General features: G+C 39.7%; 1 protein-coding gene and 1 long non-coding RNA gene across 5 annotated transcripts in view; one reads left to right on the top strand and one right to left on the bottom strand.

Moving 5' to 3' along the window:
- MEIS1 (Meis homeobox 1) overlaps positions 1–18,668 on the top strand; it is a 150,320-nt gene that overhangs the window by 13,678 nt on the left and 117,974 nt on the right. The window lies entirely within an intron of this gene.
- LOC310675255 lies at positions 3,083–17,888 on the bottom strand. Its single transcript, XR_014510002.1, has 3 exons — positions 10,392–17,888; positions 9,524–10,019; positions 3,083–9,131 (listed from the first exon to the last, which is right to left on the bottom strand). It is a non-coding gene; the product is annotated as an uncharacterized lncRNA (long non-coding RNA).

Raw genomic sequence — 18,668 nt, 5'->3', positions numbered from 1 at the left:
TTTCGAGAGTTACACAGGCCGAATTTGCCACTGAGGAATATTCTTATTTTTGGGGGCTTGGTTGAGCACCGAAGCTGAGGGAAATAGCTGTTGTGTGTGTGTTGAGGTGGTGCTTTGAGGAAGACTTTGGCATTTTCAGTTCCAAAGTTGCAGCTTGAGGAGAATCCCCTTCCCAGGGGCTTCAAACGGCTGCTGTGAACTCCCTAAAAAAAGAAAAGAAAAGAAGGAATTAAATTTCAGTTGCAATCAGTGGGCCGAAGTATGAAGGAATCTCAGTCGGTAGAGCAAAAGATGATTGCATTGCCGGGGTTGCGCTAGATGACCTTCGTGGTCCCTTCCGACTCTTCAGTTCTATGCTTAGGGCTGGCCCTGATGAGGGTTAGCTGTACTGAGATGACAGGGTTGGGTTTTATTTCTCTGGACTTGACATGCTTGTTGCTTTTAAGCAGGGAGGGAGGCTGGCTGGTTAGCTTTGGGATCCAATGGAACCAAATAATTTAACCACTCATCTGGTCTGAAGCTTGTTTTCTACTGCTGAGAAACAAGGCTGACTATTAATTTTAGTGCTGCGCAGTTACGGGCTTGTATCATAGTTTTATTTGTCTTTCTTTGCTCAGAAATGATGTTAAAGGCAAGATCAATTGACTGAAGAGGTACTTGTTTCTAAATAAGTGTGTTTGACATAGGACTTAACAAGTAAATATCCATGGGACAGAAGTAGCAGCTAATTAAAATTCAACCCATTTTACCCAGGTGAGGAGTATGATTAGTTCTTTAATGTTTAAATCACAGAGCACAGATTATACTGGTATAGTTGCTGCTCTATAACAATTTTGAATTAAGTCTCATATTCTTTATACAGCCGTTGGTGTGATAAAGTGTATGTAGATTTCCAAAATTATGAGCATTTCTGGATAAATAGTACAGTTATGCTTCAGTTCTAAATATGTTTATCTGGAACTTTCAGTAAAGTGCGTATACTTGTGGCATAGATGCTTGTAAACACTTTACTTAGTGGCAATTCAATAATACTTACTTCCATGTAACATTTAGAATTTTAAGTATTCTGAACTAATAGAAATGCACATCAACTCAGATGTGAGCCACCTTGAGTTATTTGGGACTTATTCCCAGGTAAATGTGTTCAAGATTGCAGCTGTAGTGTGCAATACAATTTTAAAAATTGTGTTAAGTTTTGAAAATCGGGTAACAGTATTTAAAAAACGCCTACTTTTCTTCTTGTTTTACCAGATGTGTGCACTTGCATGTTATTACATCAAGTCTGGGCATCACATGGAAAATTGTGAGCCTCAGTCTTTCAGGTTTTTTTTATTTTTACAATCAGTTGGTGTATAGATTTTGTTAAATAAGTAAGGCTGCAGTCCTAGGTACACTTATGAAATTGATTTGGTTACAGTGGTATTTACTGTTGAATAAATATGCCTAGCATTGCTCTGCATGGCTGTAATCCTTTCAGCCTAGCCTTACACTAAAAAATAAAAACCTGCATCTCTGTAAAAATGGTTGGGATAGCCTGTAAGTTCATTTATTTGGAGGTAAATTCTATTGGCACCATAGTGACTCTGAATACAGGCAGACGCTTAGGAAGTGCCAGCCACCACATGAATGTTACCACTTGGTAAACTAGTTGTCTGCAGTGTCCTGCCAAGTGGTGACCTTTTAAATGAATGAATGAATGATGTGTGGTAAAACTCTCCTTACCATTTGATAGGATGCTGCAGAGCACTACCTGCCAGTAGTTATATGCATGCCATGATAACTTGCTACTTGGCATGTGATCATCTGTATTTTCACACTAACTGAATAACTTGTGTTTTGGGTTAGGGTGTCAAACACAATTGTTCTCACAGAAACGACCCGGTCGTGCACTGTTTGCTACAGGTTTTAGAGCAGAGATGGCTCATATTTTTTGGCCCCTGGGATGAATTCACCCTTTACCAGCCTTCCAGCACCAGTAGTATGTGACCAAAGTGGATTCGGAGTCCACAGTCTTGAACATATGCGCGCACACACACAAAACACACAGACAGCACACCTTCCCTGCTCAGTGAATGTTTGATCTCATGTGGGGCAGGGGGAAGGTTTAATCCACATTAGGGAGCTGAGCTGATCAGAGATCCAGTGCTGTGTATAACACAGATATTTTTTTCTTTTTCCCACTGCCAACATTGGTGGTGTCTTGGGCCAAAAAAAAAGCAGGAGGGCTGATCTGGCCCCTGGGCTGGCTGTAGGGCCAGCATCAGACTTCAGGGGACACTTGGCACAGTTCTGTTGATGTGATCTAGTCCAACAAAACACACACATGGCACACGTCTCATCTGTGGTGACCATTCCACCATCTTTATTTACCCCTAATGCAATGCCTCTGGAGCTTGGCATGAATGGAAGTGAGTATTGCAACAGATGGGTTTGGCTGGTGGGGGGGGCCCTTCTGAACCCCTGGGGGCCTTGACTGGGGCCTGATGTGACTGAGGGTTGGGGCCATACCCAGCTTTAGGCCACCACTGTTTTAGTATTTCAGAATTTGTTTTTTTTTAAAAAAAGAATAACAGTATGCTACCACACCCTTAGGATACCAACTGTATTACGGTAATCAAAAATGCAGTTTTATCAGTTATGTGAACTGCAGTGAGAATGTGGTAAATGCATGTATAGGACATACAAGCAGTTGTGCACGAGAGCCAGTGTGGTGTAGTGGTTAAGAGCGGTAGTCTCGTAATCTGGGGAACAGGGTTCGCGTCTCCGCTCCTCCACATGCAGCTGCTGGGTGACCTTGCGCCAGTCACACTTCTCTGAAGTCTCTCAGCCCCGCTCACCTCACAGAGTGTTTGTTGTGGGGGAGGAAGGGAAAGGAGAATGTTAGCCGCTTTGAGACTCCTTAAAGGGAGTGAAAGGCGGGATATCAAATCCAAACTCCTCCTCTTCTTCTTCTTCTTCTTCTTCTTCTTCTTCTTCTTCTTCTTCACCACGTTTGAGACGCACACGATCGCTGATGCGTGCGCCATTTTTGGCCCCAGAAGGGGGGAGAACAGGGCGGGAGCAAAACAGGGCAGCACAGTGGGCTTACCTGCGTCCCACCGACGCATGCAATGCCTCGGAACGCAAACCCCTTGCAAATGTGGAGTTGCCTATAGATGCATACAGACCTTTGTGGAGATAAACTTTATGTGGATGGGACTGTACAGTTACAGCATTAGGCTTGCAACTTGACATTCAATGCCATGGTAACATTTTTTAAAATAAAAAAATAAATAAAAAGTTGCATTACATGAAGTTCATGCAATAATAAAACCATTAGTTGTACAGACTAATACCATGAATAGTTACTTAGAAGTCAGTTCTGTTGAGTTTCTGTGGGCTGCTATGGACTAACTACTTGCCAGGAATATGTTTTATAATGTTTTCCTGCATAACATTGGAGAATGAACAAAAATTAGAGCTCGCTAGTGTGTTATTTTATATGTAAAAAGGACTCCACATTTCAATTGAGGTATTGTTTTGTACTGCAGACTGAAATACATTTATTTATTTTTTGAAAAAAAGAATTGGTATTGGAATTGTGTAGGCTTTAAGGTAGAGCTGTTGGCTTCTTGTTGGTAGGGAAATGTATGCAATACTATACAACTCCATACTAAAAAATAACAAAGCATGTCTCTAAATCACTGAGGAGTATCAGTTTTGGAAGTAATCCAAATATGTCAACCACTGCCATGGGACTTTTTGCTGTTAAGTTACTTCGTCTTGCTCTCAGGTGCCACTGGGTGAACTGTAAAAGATTATGACACTTGCCTTTCCATAATGTGTATGCAGGTAGCTTTTATAGACTCGCCTTTTAAAGAAAGTGCAATATAAAAAAAAATTACTAGCACAAATCCAAATAAAGTATGTTAGCATGCAAGCAATTTATTGGGGCAACAGTATTTTTCTTATATAAAATAAACTTGAACAAATATAAAATAGTAATGTTTGACAGAATTATCATTTAATCTTCATATGCATGCCAATTATGTATACAGAAATATAAATGCAAACTGGCAAACAGCCAGATTCCTATAGGGGCTAGCAAAGAAACGATAAAAAAAAAGAACATGAAATAAGACTTCTTGTGAGGAGGTCTATAATTCAACATTATTTGATTCCACTGTCAGGGAAATTGTTGAAGGGATAGGAAACTGATACTAGACTAGAGTCTCAGTCATTTTTGTTACAGTCTTAAATGTTTGCAACCTTGATATGTTAGATGGCCCTAGATGGGCTGTGGGATGTTGATGTATTTGTGATAAAGCAGCCCTTGCATTTAGGTTGACATAGTTCATTTAAAAAGCAGGGTAGGGGCTTGAAACACACACACACTTTACAGTATGTTTACATTATGGATGAATAATACCTAGTTTTCTTTCAGGTAGTAGGTTACTGAAAAACAAAAACAAAGAGTCGTTCACCTTGCTCATTTTCTGTCAGTTTTTGTCTCACTGAAATTTATAGGACATATGTCTCCATAGTACAGTTTAATTTGGATATTAATGTTTACTGTTTAGCCTGCGTTCCTAAGCATAGTTGGTTGAATGTAGGTCTGTTGATTGATGATAGAAATGTATAGGTAAACACTTTGTGAGGCTGGGGTGTCAGCCCAAGTATTTCATCTTAACAAGATAGAGGATTGAGTTCGAAACCAGTGGGGTTTCTAGGTAAACTTGCAGAATTCATTGTGTTGAGGAATTATAAAACAAAAAGCTTATCAGAGATTTGAATGCATTGATTATGAGTTACGGTGTACAAGTTACACAGGTAATGTGTCTGGTGCACTTTTGTGCACATTTATTAGGAATTAAGTTTTGCTGTAGTCATGGGGCTTATTCCGAAGTATTTTGGGTTTTAGTCTTAACAGTGCGATCCAGTACAATTTTTCTTGGGAGTAAGCCCCATTGAGTCTCATAGTACTTGCTCCTAGGTTATGTGACTATGAAATTGTAGCTTCAAAGAATTAAATGACAATCATATATTAAAAGCTCCTGTTCCAGAAAAATGTAGATGAGTTGAGGTATAATCATCAGTTGTATTTAACACATAACTTTTTCACAAGCTTCAACCTTTTGGTAAAGTTGCAATTGTACAAACATTTTGGATTTAATTTTAATCCCCATGTTAGCGTTACTGCATTAGATTTTATTTAAATTCTGAAGTTGCCACTTGAAAACAAGTTATTTAACAATAAACAACATTTTTATTTGTATGTTTGTGATAATATATGAGTCATTATAAATGCAAAACAGATAAAAGCATTCTAGGATTGTACAGAAAAAATATAGCAAAACGGGGATTGTTGTGAAATTTATTTTTTTTTAAAAAAGAGAAAATACTGTTTTATTTTATTAACATTTGCTGCTTTGACTTTTGGGGAGAATTGTTGTTCTCAGTGTTGTGATTATTTGTTGTATGTAAGTGGTGTTGTCATATGAAACATTTGTTGGCATATTACAGTCTCTGGGACAATTCAATTCACATTTTAGACATGATAGCACAACAGTGAGAAATCTTCTGAAAGTAAGACTTTGTGATGTCTGTAGTAAATCCTAATGAGTAGTTATAATGGGACTATGACAGCAAAACTAAGCGTGAAAGTAAATTTATGTGCAACTATGTGAGTATGCATGACTGGAAGGGTCTGGAAAAATTGTGTGTGCAGTAGCGTTCTTATGCCTGCAAATTTTGAGTGGTCTTTCGCCATTTGTTAGAATATAACAATATTTTGTTCTTCTTAAGTGCTGTGGAAATAATTATTTGACTTTCTTAGTTGTGAGGGAGAAAACATTTCAAGTCTAAACCAAACACATTACTACTTAGCAAATTTGGAGCTTTTAAAATCAAGCTGCAATGCAAAAATGTAGGTACTTGTTCGAAGGAAGTCTCAATGAGTGGTATTCAACTAAGTTTTACTTAGAGTAAACCTGTTGAAATTAATGGCCTTAATTTAGTCATGTTCATTAATTTCAACAAGTCTACTCTGAGTAAAACTTGACCCTTGCAGGCTCTACTTTTCAGTGAATGAAGTATGTGAGTCAGGTATTCATGAAAGCATATTTTGTGAGTATTCCTCCCCTCCAAATGAACGCGTTTACGGATAGCAAGCACGTCCCCTGTGTGTGTGTGTGTGTGTGTGTGCGCACGCATGCAAAGTTCAGTCAAATATCACTTCACACATGCGCTTTTTGTGTGAATGCATATGTTCATATGCTTTATTGAAATAACTAGTGAAAGCAGTTAAAATAAAATTTCATGTATTTAAAATTTTTTATAGCTGTGTGTTTAACGCTTTGATTATGTGTTCTTATCTGCCTTATTTATTTATTTATTTATTTATTACCCGCCCTCCCCGTAAGTTCACAGGGTGGGTTACAACATTAAAAGACAATATTAAAAAGAGGTTAAAACACCTCCCCCCGCCACAAAAAGTGGGCAGACTTGCGTGTCTTGAGTGTCTGGTTCTAGGGTTCCAGACTCAAACTTTTTTTTTTAAGTGATATGGAATTGTACTTGCTTTAAAAAGAAAATAAATCAAAATAAATCTGTAAAAATACCACACGGATTTTTGTTGATTAGCACAGTAACAGTTTAAAGACATGTATTTATTCATTTGAATATGTTTTCTTCTAGATAGCTACAGTATAGCCATTCTGTACTCAGCTGAATAAAGCTAATACCTGCCTCTTTTTCACTTTTTCTCATTACTTATATATGTACAAAATGAAAGAAAGCCAGACAATTCTGTGCTTTGTAGTAATACCAAGGGAGTATCTCTTTTTATTATTATCTCAAGTACCGTATGTTAAACTGGACTTTTTTTTTTAAATTGCCCCTGCCCACTTTCTCTCCTCTAACACTCTCTTTCTGTGTATTAGATAATACAGTACTCTGAAGTTCATTGTGATAACTGAGAATAATTAAATTATTTTCAATAAGCTCCATATGAAACAATATTTTAACCAGGAAAGAAACTCAGGGCTGTAATAGCATGCCTTTTGTTTCCCAAGGTAAGCCAGCCTGTTTAACTTCTTGTGCCTCTCCTACTTCAGCTACTTAATTTAGAGCTGATACACATAGGCTTGAAATGTGTGCCTTTCTATAGAGGGAAGCAGATACATGCAGAAAATTTAGGTGAAACTAAAGCTCTTGCAGTGCATTCAGGCTTCTTTTCTTAATTTAGTTGAGATCACTGGAAAATCTCATTATGATCTATCATGTCTAGTTAGGGTCTGGCATCTGTTAGTGTGTCGTGTGTGAATTCTTGACATGTTAGATCTGTATCAGCTTCTTCAGACTCAACATGTCAAGTCTTGTTTGTTGGTTGTTTGGAGGTTATTTTATTTATTTTGGTTTTGGAGAGATATGTTTATGAAGTCAAGATCCAGAATGTTATTCATCTACATGCTTTACATATTATCCTAAACAAGCCTCCAATTCGAAACAGACTTACTCTTGAGTAAGTCTCATTAAAGACAGTAAATCAGTAAAATATGCTAACATGCCTCTTTTTTATTTTGCTTCACCTTCTATTCCATTCTCAAATTTGTAACCTTTGTAACCCAACATATTAATTCTAAACTCATTACTTGGAAGTAAGTCTGGCTTATTTGAATGGAATTTGAAGTAAAGGTTTTACAAATACATCCTCAATTGGCTTATGTCAAAGTACTTCAGCTGTAACTGGGTTATGGGTCAGCTCATCCTAGTCCCGGTGACATGTACTTGGAAGCAAGTCTAATTAATTGCTGTGGAATTATTTCCTATTTTGTTTATTTAGGATTCCAGCCTTACTCAAGAAAAACTCTGAGTAAAGTGATTTCGGGATTGTTGCCTATGTAGCCCTATTTGAGAGATCAGTATACACTTTAGGCACTATAAATTTACTTTTCTGGATGGATTTGACATCATAAAGTAGTCTTCTCAATGCTTCATTTCATGTTAAGACTGCAGCTGAGTATCTTAGCTCAGCCAAACATTAAAAGACTTTTCAGAAAGTGTTAAGTTTGGATTTTAGAGTTGATAGTATGGTTTACCATTTTAACCTATGTTTTAGTATGGTTTTGAGCATAAATATTTATGTGCAGCTGTTCTATGGATCAATTTTACGAATCCTACAAATTAGCAGTTTTTAAAATATTGCACTTGATATTAGCAAGATATATTGGGTATGCTATGGTTGTTTGGTGATATTTACTTGCATCTGTCTGCCGGAACAGACATACACTTGAATAATGGGGCTTCTCTTCCCTTCCCCTGCCACCCTGCAACCACACACAAGCCCTCAAAATCTGCTCTGGAATTTTGGGAAACCTTCTGAAGCAGATTAGGAGTTGGGAGGCTGCAGGGGGAGGAGGGGGGAAATCTTGTTGAGTGAGTGGACAGCCAATTGTGCTATGTTGCATTTCAAGTAATTTAGTAGTGCATTGCTTTAAAAGGTAATATAGAATGCTATACTATATTATCCTGGTTTTCAGTGTCTTTTTGCAGGGTGTGTGTGTCTCTATACCGTAGGGTTGCCATACGTCCAGAATATCCTGGACATAGCAGGATTCAGCCATCAGAAACAGTGTCCGGGCGGAAATTGCTAAAACCTACTATACCAAGAATAAATGGCCAGTGTATGCTTTGTTTTATGAATAGGTTTTGAATTCAACAGTGTTTCCAGAAGACATATGTCATAAAATTGTTCTGGAAAAGAAATTTTGTAAAAAGTTTACTGTAGTGAAAGTTGTCCAGGACGTAGGTCCTTGCATTTGTGCCACCAAAAGGCATTTGACTAACATCATAGCAATTCTTCAATTGAGTTAAAGGGAGGCACAAAGTACAAATATTAAAAATCAAGGTATTAAGTAGTTTGTGAAAACTGTTTTGCTAACTCAGTACTTTCAGAATTAACATGGTATTTAACACTAGACATAACAATTGCCAGTAACTAGGTTATAGAATTATATATTTCCAAGATATATGTTCATTGCCTACAGTTTGTTGTTAATACCGCCTGTTGTGAGTCCTTTGAGAGTGTCAGAAAGCTTGTAGATGGAGATGATCCAGTTGACAATCTTAAGTACTTTTAAACTCTAAACAACCTTGGGTGCTTTAGCAGAAAGGATGGTGTCTAGGGGACGTGGGTGGTGCTGTGGGTAAAACCTCAGTGCCTAGGGCTTGCCGATCGCATGGTCGGCGGTTCGAATCCCCGCGGCGGGGTGAGCTCCCGTCTTTCGGTCCCAGCTCCTGCCCACCTAGCAGTTTGAAAGCACCCCTAAGTGCAAGTAGATAAATAGGTACTGCTTTATAGCGGGAAGGTAAAAGGCGTTTCCGTGTGCTGCGTTGGTGCTGGCTCGCCAGAGCAGCTTCGTCACGCTGGCCATGTGACCCGGAAGTGTCTCCGGACAGCGCTGGCCCCCGGCCTCTTAAGTGAGATGGGCGCACAACCCTAGAGTCGGACACGACTGGCCCGTACGGGCAGGGGTACCTTTACCTTTATGGTGTCTAAATACAACAAATAAAGAAATAATATAATAATCAGAAGTCAGAAACGGTAGAAGGAAGCAACTCACTCTCACTGGTTATTTATATATTCCACTGAATGTGGCCCCTAGTGCATTGTCTGTTGGCTCTTAGATTTGAAAGTTTGCCTTGTGCATGCCATTGTTCTCTTTAATTTGTCAGAAAAATCTGAAATTGAAAAAAACCACAACTTTTAGTAACCAATGAAAACACTGAAATAAAACATACACATCTGCCATTGAAAGATGCTTGTCTAAATAGAAACAATTTACATTGGTTCTACATGATGGCTAGGCTTTCCAAAGCAGGGAAATAAGCCACTGAGGCTATATTTCTACGTTGACTTTTCATTCAAGCTTGTTGTACAGAAGATAACATCCATATATTTTCTCATTTTAGAGACTGTGGTGTATCACTGAGAAGGAGAGTCTCTATAAATGCATATTGGACAAGCCATTTTGTGTTTTCTAGGTTAAAATCGTGGGATGCGGGTGGCGTTGTGGGTAAAACCTCAGCGCCTAGGACTTGCCGATCGCATGGTCGGCAGTTCGAATCCCCGCGGCGGGGTGCGCTTCCGTTGTTCGGTCCCAGCGCCTGCCAACCTAGCAGTTCGAAAGCACCCCGGGTGCAAGTAGATAAATAGGGACTGCTTACCAGCGGGAAGGTAAACGGCGTTCCGTGTGCTGTGCTGGCTCTCCAGATGCAGCTTGTCACGCTGGCCACGTGACCCGGAAGTGTCTGCGGACAGCGCTGGCTCCCGGCCTATAGAGTGAGATGAGTGCACAACCCTAGAGTCTGGCAAGACCGGCCCGTACGGGCAGGGGTACCTTTACCTTTACCTTTTAGGTTAAAATCAGCACCTTGAATTGTGCCAAGAACATTCACTGAAACCAGTGAGTACATTGTATGTGGCCTATCCTGCTATTGGTCACTTGCCCTGTTAAGAGGCAGGCCCCATGTATATTCTTCTTGCAGTATTCAGCCAGGGCTAGCCACATATGGAGAACACTGTGGCAGTCCAGTGTTGTAATAATAATAATAATAATAATAATAATAATAATTTATTATTTTTACCCCACCCATCTGGCTGGGTTTCCTCAGCCACGCTGGGTGGCTTCCAACAGAATATTAAAATACAGTAGTCTATTAAACATTAAAAGCTTCCCTAAACAGGGCTGCCTTCATATGTCTTCTCTTTGACAACTGGTGGGAGGGAGTTCCACAGGGCGGGTGCCACTACTGAGGAGGCCCTGTGCCTGGTTCCCTGTAACTTGGCTTCTCGCAGCGAGGGAACTGCCAGAAGGCCCTCAGCACTGGACCTCAGTGTCGGGCAGAATGATGGGGGTGGAGAAGTTCCTTCAGGTATACTGGGCTGAGGCTGTTTAGGGCTTTAAAGGTCAGCACCAACACTTTTAATTGTGCTCGGAAATGTACTGGGAGCCAGTGTAGGTCTTTAAAGACTGGTGTTATGTGGTCTCAGCGGCCGCTCCCAGTCACCAGTCTAGCTGCCGCATTCTGGATTAGTTGTAGTTTCCGGATCACCTTCATAGAGCGCATTGCAGCAGTCCAAGCGGGAGATAACTAGAGCATGCACCACTCTGGCGAGACAGTCTGTGGGTAGGTAGGGTCTCAGCCTGCATACCAGATGGAGCTGATAAACAGCTGCCCTGGACACAGAATTGACCTGCACCTCCATGGACAGCTGTGAGTCCAGAATGACTCCCAGACTGCGCACCTGGTCCTTCAGGGGCACAGTTACACCATTCAGGACCAGGGAGTCCTCCACACCTGCCCGCCTCCTGTCCCCCCAAAACATTACTTCTGTCTTGTGATTGTGACATGAGACAATCATCCAGATAAGTTCCATTTTGATCAGTGAGAATTGTTTTCAGGGGTATTTAAGCTTCTGTAGGTCAAGATACAAGTCAGGTAGAAATATCTCTTATGGCTTGAAACAGGAAGGCACCTGTATCTAGCAGGGACCAGAACATATCATACTATCCTTACCTAATCCTTGTAATAAATAGGAAAGATGACTTGGGATAACTTGAACAAAATTCCAAAGAGCAGGTACCTTTTGATTTTCATGCTTGCAATGACATAAACAACATTTTCTACTGTACTTCTGTACAACATATATTAACTGTGACCTGTAGTATGTCACTTATTAATGACATATAAGTATTTCAACCTCTGCATGCACTTCCTGCATTAGAGGTAGAAAGTGTGAGTTTCATAGTATATGCAAGTACCTGATTCTTCTTCGTCTTCTATTATGACCTATAACCACAATGCCACTGGGATAAGACACTGTGGAAAGCTAAACCTGCACCTTGTTAAAAGTATATTTATGATGAAAATTAAGTCTAATTTTATTTCTGTATGTAAACATTTACTTGTTAAAACATTTGTAACATTACAGATAGTTTACTGATACTTTTCAGGCAAACATCCATGTATTAAATCCTAACCCTCTTACCTGGAAGTAAGTCCTAATAGGATATATGAGTGTGCATGGCTAGGATTGTGCTGTAATTTATATTCTGTACTTCATCTTTCTTCCAAGAAGTTCAGAACAGTATTTTGATTTTGTAATTTGCTCAACTTACCTGTCTCTCAGACTAAATAGCCTATTTATTCAACAGATGAGGATAAATTTGGACTTGGGTTTGCCCAAATCCAAACCCACCACATATCCCACTATATATTGTCAGGAATTCAAAGTGATGTACAACACATGGTGTTCTTAAGTGGTCTCTTATCCAGGCACTGACAAGGTTTAGACTGGCTTAGAGATGCTACTACATTAGATAACTCTAGGCTATACATAACTGCAATTTTGTTCATCTCTGTGTGTGGAGAATTAGCATGAGACTTCTATAAATCCAGAACAACCAGGTTTTTAAACATCTGCTGTTTTCTCTCTTGTAAATGGTTAAAAGCCACAAGCAGCCTCCTTTCTGCACTACAGTAGTAAGTGTTGGCACACCCTTAAGTGAATATAACATGAGATCACTATCAGCAAATGTTCTCAACCATGATTGTATGAGCAACCCTGATCCTATATATTAATGAATGATACTTTGCTGATAGATTCCCCCCCCCCCCCAATATAGGCATGTGTCGATGATAACAGTGGTGTAGAAGTAGGGCAGCAATCTAATTGGTCTTTCCCTCTTTGAGCTTGGCATGTAATGAAGGGAGAGTGGTGTTAATGAATTATTTATACATTTGCTTTCTATATTTGCCAATACTCTGTTTCGTGTGTATAGGGCGTACTTCTTGGTCTTTCAAAAGCCATGTAAAATATTGCTGAGCTGGTGGTGAGAGTGCAGGATATAAGGACTGTGGTCCCTTAGTGTACATTTGAAGTCTGCATCTGATCCTATAAGCATCATAAATTGGGGCCTAGGGAAGTGCTAGAGTAAATGCCCTTGAAAAATCCTAGTGTGCATTGCTTCCTTTTTTTGACCCCTTTGTGCTTTTAACATACTGTATATACATTTGTTGGTGCTTTCCCCATTCCTGTCTACCTGATGGGAGAAGCTTTATTTGCTAAATTTTTGTGATTCTTCTGTTAAAGGGTCAGTGCAATTTTGACAACCCTTTGTGGAACATCTATTCTGTGACACCGCGTTGAAACAGTGCACAGCTAAAGCTGAGCTGGTGATCAGTGACGACATCCTCACACCATTACAATAAGTCCAGTTTTGAAATGAAGTTGGTGTTTATAATAGTGGCTGTGGCAGTGCATGCCACTCTTTACAGCATAGTGCTTTTGATGGACAGCTGCCAATGTGGACCATTAACTGGTGACTGTTGCCAGGTGTGGCAGTGATTAAGGATAATTATACTATCAATCTTTTATATGCACACATTTTTGCTCAGTAGTTGTACACCTAGTATGAAGAGGATGCTCTTATTCCCAGAGGTGAGCAGTAAAACAGTTTGCACGATTGCCCGTAAAGAACACACAGGCATGCTATATTCATGCCCAGAGCCTTGTTCCTTCACATGCAGGACTTTGTTCATTGCTTGTGAACCCAGTGGAAAAAATATTACTGATTTATGTAGGTGCTATGGAACACACAGAGTGTGAGTGTATTACTGACCAGCAATGGAACTGAAGTGGTTGTGGGGTGTTAAAACACCACAGCTGCAGAGTGGGAATGAAGGCTGGCTTTTTTCTTTGGCATTTGATTTTATTTCTTTCAAGAAAAAGAGAAAGGCGAATCACATTGGACAAGGCTTTCCACATTCCATTTAAACTTGGAAATCACTGACCAGATGTAAAAAAAAAAGGTTAAAAAAAAGTGGGTGAGGGCATTCAAAGGTGTGTGTGTGTGTGTGTTTTGGAGATTTGCAAGGTTTTGTTTTTTGTTTTATTACAAAGGAAGTCTTATGCTGACTGTGTAAAGGAAATGGAAAAATGTAACTTTCCAGTGCAATTGGTGGCTTCCTACTATGTGCTAGTCTGAGGTGGCAAGATGTTAATGACTCTGTTCCCCTGGGAGCTTTTCTGCTCTAGGGATTCTATCCAGAAGTGAGGAGCCTAATGCTTTATTTGGATCAGTGCAAACACCTAGTTCAGAGACAAGCTAAGCTGTGACTTGCATCAGCGTGGCTTACCACAGCCTAAGCAGTGATGGTGTTAAGTCACTGCAATTCTTCTTCAGTATACACCAGTATTATGGTAGATTTTTGGTGATGGTCACCAGCAGCTTTATGGGAAAGGCTATCAGTTTTTAGGTCAGATGTTAATGATACCCATACTCTAGGGACCCAAATCTAGAACAAAACTAAGATGCCTTAGCAGATTTTATAATTTAAAATTTGTTGTTCAACTTATTAATTAATCATTTGCTGTACTCTTATTGTGCGAGAGAGGGAGAGAGAGACGATGCACAGAGAGGCATAAAGCTTTTAGGATAGGTTTCATAATCTTAATACTGGTGATGTGTTTGTTGCGTTGGCTTGCTCTTATCATTTCAATAGAAAGACTCATGCTGGTCTTTCTCATTTAAGTCTCCTGAAATGTTGTGTGCGTGCTTAAAAAGGAAGAAATAGAGGGAAAAGAATAAGGGTGATATTCAACTAAGTTCTCTAACTTAGTCATGTTCATTAATTTCAGTGGGTCTACTCTGAGTAAAACTTAATCGAATATCATATTAAGAAAACAGTATTTGACTCTTTTTGTGTATTAACGATACCATGACAGTATGTTTATTTTTCCCCAAAACCAAGTCAGGAAGAAGGTCTGTTTCATAGGACAGCAGTGTGTTCTTTTGAACCTGAAGCTACTAAGGATGGCAACTTTAATTGTACAAAAAGCAAGGTCAGTTTCTCTTCTTGGATGAGAGCTGCCCCTGTAGATCTGCCAGGTCTTTTCATTCCCCCTCACTTTTCATTAATAAGGCACACTCTTGAGCTTTGATGCTTGAAATAAAGAACACCTGTTTGGGGCTGTGATGAAATAGACTAGGTGTCAGGCTTTTAAAAGGGATCACATTCTTCTACCAACTTTGCTGCATATGTGTTAGTCACCGATCAGACAGTACTTGAATTGGGGGTCCTCTCCAGATGTCCTGAATAATGATGATTTGTGCTCATGATGCTATTTGGAGGGGGGGGGGTGTCACACTTTCAACACTGTACTTACAAAAACACTGCTTCCTTTCCAGTCAGTGTGCCCATCCCATAACCTGCTGAAATCCTGTAATCTTTTGCACCACAAATGTTCTGGTTTATTTTTGTCCAGTTTTTGTTGTGGCATAATATTGGGGAAGTATTGCAGAACAAACTAAAAGAGAATAAATCCACCATTCATGTCGAGACCATGTTGCAGAACATGCCTGCAATAAAGCAGCAGCCTGAAGCAGTGTGACTCTCTTTTCTTTGGCTCTGCAAACTACTCAGCCAGTGGTGTAGCAGAGCACAAAGTCGATGGTGCTCACAATGTGTGTGTATTTTGGATTTCTAAACTGGCTTGTTATCAGGGAAAGGTTTACATAAGAGGAGGGGCTAGGCCAGTTTATTTATTTTTTGGTAATTGTCAGAGAGAAATTCAGTTAGTACTAAAAGTTAGGAAACAGTAAAGCAAAAGTATTTTCTATTCATCCTATGCCTCTATACAGTATAATAATGTGCTTGATTTTAACATATATGTAAAAATGGGACAAAGTGGAGAGACAGGAAATTGAATAATATGGACATAATTTTCAGAATAATTAATAATTTTATTATTTGTATAAAACAATAATTTTGTACAAATAATTTTATTATTTGTATAAAATCCTGCCAGTTGTGCTTAAGTCTCATCTAGCTGGCCCTGTATGCACAACATGGAGTTTGTGGCCTATCATGCACATATGTAAGCTGCACACATGTGAAAGGGCTTCCATGGCTATAACATTGGCAAATATGGGGGAAAAAATATGCTTATGTCACATTGAAATAACTGAAATTTAACCACACATGAGCTTGTTTAAATAAAGCCTAAGTATGCTTAATTTGTTAGGGGTTCTATTTATGGGGTAGTTGGACTGCATTGACCTCAGTCTAATTTATGTTCCCAAAAGCATTGTTAGAATTGCAGCCTGGAATTCTGATCCAGAAACCTTTACTGAAAAAAGTAACTTCACTTTTAAAGTATAAAACAGTCTTTCTTTTGATTTTTTTCAATGACTTAATTATAGACGTATAATTTCAGTAGTCATCCTTCTTGCATGTTGTGAATATTAAACTTCTGTGCTTCATACAAATTTGATATAGAATAATGATCTATGTTGGAGATTTCAGCATAACATAGGCACACGATTTCTGTTTCATGTACAGTCTGCTATACTAATGAATTTAAAACTAGTACTTTATTCTGTAGTTAAACTTGGAGATTGGTTTTCTGCTTTGTAGCTGGTTATTATTGTGTACAAAAGGACAGAGGGCTGATTTCTGTGTTACAGTAATAGGTGTAATATCCTTTGGTATACCAATTACCTCTTACGTGCTTTAATTGGCATGTAAGGATTCAACCTTTAATGGAAATTTCAGAGTATTCACACATTCGTCAATTCCTTGGTGAAACATTTAATATTATTATTGCAGACTTTTGTTCATTTACTGTGACATATGATTCTGTCTGTAGGGCCTAGAGGCTAAGCAATGGATTCTGAGAGGTTAAGATGTCTTGACCCCCCCCCCCAAAAAAAAAAGATCTCAGGCACTTTTTGGAGAAGCTGTTAAGATGCTCATGAGAATGGCCCATCATATCCTACACCTGCAGGATAAAATTGGGTATTATGTAAATAAATCTATATGTGCAATAAAAAGCTATATATCTTAACAGAAGCTGATGTTTTACAAAGAAGATACTGTTTCTTTGTCTTCAAGAGGGCATTCTGTTCGGAGATGTGTATACACCTCCCCATTAAAATTTTGGGCTAGCATCCTAAGAGCTACTTAGGTGTCTCTAATATCTTGGATGTCCTTGGTGGAGTTACTGACTTTCCCCCCTTTGAACAGCAGACCCCCACAACAGACTGCAAACTGCTTTTGAAAGTCTCCACAGTTTCAGAAGAAACTTGCTCTGTGACATTGGGGACTTATGTTGAAGAAATACAGGTTGAAAGTTGTGAATTCAGCATGGCTGTGTAGTTCTTTGGATCCATGCTCTTGTATGGACATTTTCCTGTGCCACTTAACAAATTCATATATGCACCACAGCCTAAATGTTCAATCAGTATTAGCATCTTATTTTTTGATGAATATATAGACAAGAAAGCCAGCCAGAAGTTCTAGTAGTGTTTCCTATGGCAAGGTGTTAAAGCCACAAATGCAGTTTTAATAGAAAAACGATTTCCTCTTATGGAATTAGTTAAGGTCTGAGGATTTATATACATTCACACAAAATATATGCATATTAAAAATTATATTTACTATCCATCTTTTCCACATGTGGAAGCCAGGTGATCCTTGAGACTCTTCAGCACACAGTGAACAGGCAAATGAAAGATGAGTTAGGGAAACAAAGGGGATAAGTCAACACTGCTAATTTCCCTCCTCATGAATTCCCCCTTGCTTCTCACCCTTCTTGCCTCTGAGCCTCGTTGGTGTGCTTTGCCCCATGGCTCATAAAAATACCCAGTTGCTTAAAACATTGACTGCCACCTGTGACTGTTACAATGGTTTAAGTAGCTACAAAGGTAAATACCATGTAAAATGCCATTATAAAATGCCAGTGCCAGTTAATGTTGCAAATTCAATGGTACAGTAATGCAGAATGTTTGCATGAAACCTATGTGTGCAACTATCCACTTGGAGAATGTGGGACAGAATGACAAAATAGCAGTGGCGTAGCGTGGGTTGTCAGCACCCGGGGCAAGGCAAGTAATTTGCGCCCCCTAACCCGGGGCAAGGCAAGTAATTTGCGCCCCCCCGCTGCACTGTCCCTCCCCCAGATAGTCCCTCGCTCTCTCTCCGCACTGCACCGCACGCCTGGCACCCTCCCCTCCACAGTGGGCAGCGACCCGGTGGCTCCGATCGGATTCGCACAGCCAGCACTGCAGTGAGAGAGAGTGAGTGAGCCAGGTAGGGGCAGAGAGCTGTGAGTGCGAGCGCCCCCCCCCAGATGTTGCGCCCGGTGCGGCCGGCCCCCCCTGCACCCCCCACGCTACGCCACTGCAAAATAGCTTCTCAGCCTCTGTTTCTCCTGGAGAGCTCCACTGCAAGGGAGCATCATCATCATTCATTATTTGTTGAGTGTTTACAACCTCCTCAGTGCTTTGCAAAGATACAAGTAGATACTGAAATTCTAAAAAATACAAGGCCCAATAGGGAAGGGGAGAGATGAGCACAGGAGGGTCACATTGAATTGTACAAAGGATAAACTAAGGAAATACTGGAGCATATGGACTGAAAAGTGCAGCCCCAAGAACCTGTAATGGGATCAGTGGTTTTAAACTTCTTCGTAAATGATTTGGGGTTTAATGCTGGATAGTAAGATGGCCACATTTGCTGACGAGACCAAATTGTTTAGAGTGGTAAAAACAAAGAGGGGTTGTCAGGTGCTTCAAAAGGAACTGTCCAAAGTGTGCAAATGAACATTGACATGTCAAATGTGA

This window comes from Podarcis tiliguerta (assembly GCF_965153285.1).
Source record: "Podarcis tiliguerta genome assembly, chromosome: 3".
Lineage (NCBI taxonomy): Eukaryota > Metazoa > Chordata > Lepidosauria > Squamata > Lacertidae > Podarcis > Podarcis tiliguerta.
This window is presented reverse-complemented; position numbering and strand designations above follow the sequence as displayed.